Raw genomic sequence first — 6,494 nt, 5'->3', positions numbered from 1 at the left:
AGGCTTTCTGTGCATTCATGAATATTCATTCAGTACGCCACCAACACAGCACATCAAAAATAGATGTGAAGGGTGGAAAATGATCTTATCAGAAAATCCATGGGTGACATCCAGCATTCAGCCGCAGTCCTCCAGCATGGAGAATGTGCTCAGTGATTTTAAGTTCATTGAGTTCAGAGTCTTGGTGTAAGCGGGTTTACACAGCCATTTGATAAAAGAACTAAACAGAAATGTCATGTAAGTCTTCTGTGAAAGATACCAGGACCCCCTGCTGTAAAAACATGAAACCCTGAAAGGCTCACTGCAGACCAACATACTGTAACTCTCCCTGTCAGTGAAAAGGCAATACCACTGTGGCTCTGAGACAGGAACAGACTATATCCTGCAGCGGTGTCGAAGGTGAACAAGGTAGCTCATCCTTGAACACTAATAAGTGTTTCTTTTTTGTTGCCTGTGGGAATCAGTCTTCTACTGTAATGCTGCCCTCCCAAAAGAGACAAAATAAAGAAGGAAAAAGGGAGGGAGAAAGGAAAGGAGGGAGAGGCAAAATGGCTGACGGGTCTAGGGAGTTTATTTAAGACTCAAATTAAACATCCAGAGCAAATTCGCCAACAAAAATGAAATAATTAATGACAAATTATTATTCCAATATTAGCAACTCAGAATACTTACAGAGAGGATGGCTTGGGAGATATAGTCTGTATGTATGCGTTTAGGGACATAATGTGAGCCAATCAGCTTTATTGTTCATATGCCTCAAATTATCCTGAAATAAGAATTATATGGACTAGTGTTAAATTTTTTAAGTGATGAGCCTTTTGTGTTGGTGCTAAAATGAACATCACAAATTCAAGGAGTATTTAGTGAAAAAGGTAAATAGAAAGAAAATTTTGCAAATTCATACATCATGTGTGAATGTTCCAAACATAGACTGTACTGGTACAAACCCTATAGTGTAGTCAAAGTATAACATGATTTAAACAGATATGGAAACAAGCATATTCAAGCAAGACAAAACACAGCTAACTTGAGAAATTGTGCATTTTACTTTCCTTTTTTAATAGATTTCTTTTCTTTGTTCATGCTTCAACAGGTATAAACTGGCATATACTTCAGATAATTTGATGTGTGTCTGTCTGTGCACACACTCTATGTTTGCAAGAATGTGTCCTGGCATGTGGGTCTGTGCACATGTTGCCTGTGAGCACAATTGTGTTGAGTTCAGCTGCATCCAAACAACCTGTGAGTGCCTCAACACACAACATGGTGGGAAATGAGCTGGCCAGCCAGCAAGAAAGAGTGCCGACACAGCAAACAATGCTGCGACCGGGGACTGCCGGTAATGGGATAAGTGGCGGGTTGCAAATGTGTCAACTGGAGTGTGAATGCCATGTTAGGTATGCAAATGAAGGGGAGAACCTATTGGCCTGGCATGCATGGCCCATCTATTCCACAGCAGCCTGCCACGGTGATACAAGACTTGTCAGAGGTGGCCTGTGGTGGTTGCAGCAGTTTGTACTATAAATTATAGTTTATGGGTTATTGATTCCAACCTAAGGGAATTAATTCAATATATCTTTCACTGTATGCTAAGTGATAAAAAAAATTTACTGCTGTCCAAATGCAAGCTCTACAGTTGCTCCACCCCAAGTTTTCAGAAATCTTTGCAGCATTAATGCTGGTAAGCTGAAAGGCAATTATATACTGGGTACAGCTGTGCAACACCTAAAATGGCAACATAAGGCTGAAGTGCAAATACAGGCCTGTTTACTCCACAAAGCAACACTAGTCTGCTCATTAGCAGGCCAAATGACTACACCATGAGTAACTTCCACATTTAAACATTACAGTGTGATCCCATTGAGAGTGACTGCAGTCCACACCTTAGAATAGATAGATCAACTTAATCCAATAATATTTGTCAGTTTGTTATGCCTTATGTATACTGACTGAATGTAGATATACTGTGACTACCTCTAATTGAGGCTTGAGCAACCAATTCAGTGCATCCTCTTTGTGTTTCACACCTGTATTTGCAGCTGTCACTTATGATAAGAACACCTAGTATGGCCTCCAGACTGGGACCATCTGGTTAAATAACAAGTAAGAAGTCAACATTATCTGTTAAAATTAGCCTAGTATATTACAAGCTGAGAACACGTTATTCTTAACTGATCACAATGTTCCACCTGTCAGTGCAGCCCATTTGCCACTGGAATTTGTGAACATGGTCAGCAGATCATGAGCTGCACTCTATAGTGCGACAAGGATTCACTCAAGATGTTCGAGGGCATAAGAAACATTTCCAAAATCCAAAAGTAAATCATTTTTGAAGTTTCATGAATGTATCCCTGTACCATCTCTTTACTTGAGCACCCTTCAGCTTCTTGCAGGAGAGAGAGAGAGAATCATCATTTATTATTTTCACTTAAAAATCAGACATGTGGACAGCGATCAGGAACCAGGTTATCCCTGATTTGGAGCTGCCCTTCACAGCTAATCCTGGCACAGTGCTACGTGTTAGCATATTGGAATGCCTTCTCCCAAATGACATTGCTGTGACACTGTTGGTTGGTATCACAGAACAGATTAGTCAGTTGTTGGGCCAATTCAAACACAAACACACGCAAACCCTCCCTCTGCACCACCGCTCCCCCTCCTCTTCCTCTCCAGCACCCTTATTTACCTTTTTGATATGCTGCTCTTACAGCCAGAGAGTTTGTTTTTTCCTTTTTGTACATAAACAAATGAGAGGAAATGTGAGTGTGAGGAATGGCACAATTTACGATGAATGAAAAAGGCAGAAACAAAAAGCAAAAGAAAGTGACAATGACCCGCAGCGGTGCCCAGATGATATGGCGGCATGCTCCTTAAGGTTCAGAGAGGAGGAAAACCTGATTTCTGTTCCTCTGCATTTTTCTTTGTCCTTCTAGTCCTCCCTCCTCCTCCTCCTCCTCCTCCTCCCTCAACCCCTACCCCCCTCTTTTTCTAATTTTCCTGAGGACGGAGGTGCCTGCCTGCCTGGCACATGACATTGATTTCCATCAGCGCTTGAAAATAACCTCTGAGCCGTTGCCAGGGCAACCCGCATCTACCTTTTTGCATTTTTGCATATTGCCGCTGAGTTTTTCTCCATTTTTTTCTCCTGTGTCTATTTTCATCGGGTTGGCCGCGGCTCACAGAGCGACGGGATGACAAATGCTCTCAGGTAGAGAGGCGATGGCAGGGGATGGAGAGGAGGGGAAGGGATGGGGAGGAGGGGTGTGATGGAAGAGGAGGAGAGAGCAGCGGTCGGGTGGGTGGTGGGTTGAGGAGGAGGTGGGGGGGTTGTTGCACAGAGAGATGGATGGCTATGCCAGGCAGGAGCAGGCAGGGCTGTGGAAACTCTGGCACGTAGTAAGTGTGTGTGTGTGTGTGTGTGTGTGTGTGTGTGTGTGTGTGTGTGTGTGTGTGTGTGTGTGTGTGTGTTGTTGGGGTAGGTTATTGATGTCTCCCCATTGGGTATAGGGGGGGAACAATAAAACACCAGAGGACTGACACCGATGGACTCCTGACTCCTAATTAACTACATAAGGACAGGCACTGAGACTGAGAAAGAGAGAGAGAGAGAAAAGAAAGATGCATGCAGAGAGATAAGAAGGAGATAGAAAGAGTAGGCCAGAGTGAGATGACAGAGGACAAAAACAAACCAGATTACATTTAGTTGCTCACAAGTATGGCAAGATGCTTCTAACATGAACTATCATCCATACACACATCTGTAGCTGCTGCAGGCCAGTGCCAGCGCTGCCACTCACAATGTAAGCCTGCAGGGGACATCAAGTTCCTTCACTGACAGCGACAGCATGTGTGTGCGTGTTTATGTGCATTTGTAGTGCCTTGTGTGTGTGTGTGTGTGGGTGTCAAGAGTGGTCTCCTTGCTTTGGTCATTTACAGTTCAGTGGCGTAGAGAGGGAGGCATTCTTGTTATTGTGTGGGTCTCTGCAAATTTGTATGTGCACGGGAGCACGGGGCGTGTGAATGGTTGCGTGGGTGGGTGGCTATCGAATCACCGGAGTGTGTCATGAGAAATGTTGATGCACAGTGAGAGAAAGGGAGAGGGAGAGAGAGGCCTGGCTACCTACCACATTCCCTCACCAACATTTGCCTCATGATTTCTCTTCCTCTGCCCTGTATCAACAGCCCAGTCAAAGTGCAGCCAGGGAGAAAATTAATTTCTTATTACCTGATTATATTATTAGGTTTCGGTTGGAGTGTCAGTTAAATATTCCACATCAGCATTTCATCAAAGCAGAGTATAGCATGGTATAGAGGAGTGTATTGTAAAGCAGGGCCATGGGTTGAGCGGGGCAGGCCAGCAGTGTGAGCCTGAATTGGGGGCTGTAATCATCTGAGACGTGCCTCCCCATCCTGAGGAATAAAGACTGGCGCTGGCAATATGCTGGCAGAAAGCAATTTGCTCGAGTGCTATTCCCTCTCCGGCGTCCACTGGACACACACACACACACACACACACACACACACACACACACACACACACACACACACACAGACACACAAACACACGCACCAAAGCAGTGCAATGCCCAGCCATTCGATTCACAATGGGTTCAGGAGTTTCACTCGGGTAAAGCACTCACCTACAGACACATTTGCTGTCTCTCTCTCTCACTCACACGTACACATACACACAAACAAGATAGGGTTTTTTTTTTTTTCAAATAAACTCAAGCTGACTGCATTCATCCAGCCAGCCCTCAGATTTGCCTTTCATTCCCCCCTCTGCTCCAGCACACAGAGGATTTAAGATGTGACCGGTGCCTGCAGAACCACCTACCCACATCTCACAAACACACAAACTGATAGTGGAATTTAGAGGCCATCAGATGAAGAAAATGAAAAATGATACACTGAGCACTGCAGGGGCAGCAACCAAAGGTATATACAAAGAAAAAAAGAAAGAAAGACATTCCGTGTGTAAATCAATCTCATGTTATATATCCCTAGCTCAAAATGTCCTGATAAGTCTTGGAGGTGGTACGGTGAACAAAATTGATCATTACAAAATTCATGAGGTCCAGAAATCCTAACTTGGGTCTCTTTCCTCCTGGAGGGCAATGTTATTATTTTTTCTCTCTCCACCCCTTGCAACAAATCTACACACTCAGTGGCTAAGACTCGAGAAAAGGGCAAATTTGCATACCTTCCATAAGGAAGCAAATCTGATCATATAAATGTAAATAAGGTGAGCTTAACTTATATTTTCCTTGAGAAAACAGTGAATTGATAACATGAGTGAGCAGCGGGCAGAGGACGAGTGGATGGAGTGGAGAGGGCTCTAAGGGGCTCGTGGATCAGTATATGCATTAATGTCAGGGACTGACGGTGGAAATTAGCTTTTTTTTGCACATGCTGGTGCGGGCTTGAAATGTTACTGCTGTGGACAAACAGCAGGAGGCAGTGGTGCAGCATCAGCAGCACCGATTTTGCACAGCATCTGTACCCATCTACTACCAACCTTTATTTAATGATTTGTCAAAAAAGTATTTTGTGATGTAATCTCTTATTGAGACTACATTTATAATAAGGCATAATAACAGCAACTTCAACTATCTGTTCTCACTGTCAGTGTTCACCTTTCTGTTATGTTCCCCTGTATTCATTCACAATACATACCTTATATGTAACAGCATGTGAAAAAAAATAAATGAAAAACAAATGTACATGGTCTGCAACACCTCAGTGGTGATTTAAACACTCCTCTCCATCTGGTCACAGCATTTTGTCTGATATTTGGCCTAACTGTCCCTCTACGTGTGATGTCCTCACAGGCAGCATGTTGTCTCTGTCTATTCCTCTGTGTCCCCCTCCTACCTTTAAACAAGCACATCACACATATGATATACTTTCACATTGTCTTGTCATTGTACCGTATAAGAGGGCTGCTGTTCCTCTCCGATGTCTGTCAGGTTCAGGCACATAAAACATTTTCTGTGCATGTGTTTGAGAAATTACAGCTGTGGAATTGCATCTGTAAACTGAAACGCAAGTTGCTCTACATTTTAAAGGGTAAACATGTTACTAATTGAAGTTAAAGATTCAAAGGTTATCAGTTCTTTTTATGTCACCAACAGGTTAGTGAAATACATTTGAAAGTTGGCTCAAATATTTACAGATGAATACAGTTCAATATAAAAGCTGTGTAATCCATTTTGACCACCATGACTAACTCTATGGATCCGTGTCAGTTGAATACATTTGTACTTTGATTTCTATGTGAAACAATCAGGAAATGCATATACCGTTGGGAGAAAATAAACTGTCGAAATGAGAATTGCACACAGTATTTGGAAAATCATGTTTTTCATTCCAAAGCGACTGCCAAGAAAAACTGCATTTTGGTCCGACGTTTCTTTATTGGTTTCGAGAAACTTATGATATAAACACGATAGCTAACTCGGCACTTTTTACAGAGAGTGTAACTACTTTAGAAG

The sequence above is a fragment of the Dicentrarchus labrax genome, unplaced genomic scaffold (assembly GCF_905237075.1).
Source record: "Dicentrarchus labrax unplaced genomic scaffold, dlabrax2021, whole genome shotgun sequence".
NCBI lineage: Eukaryota > Metazoa > Chordata > Actinopteri > Moronidae > Dicentrarchus > Dicentrarchus labrax.
Note: the sequence above shows the minus strand (reverse complement) of the source record.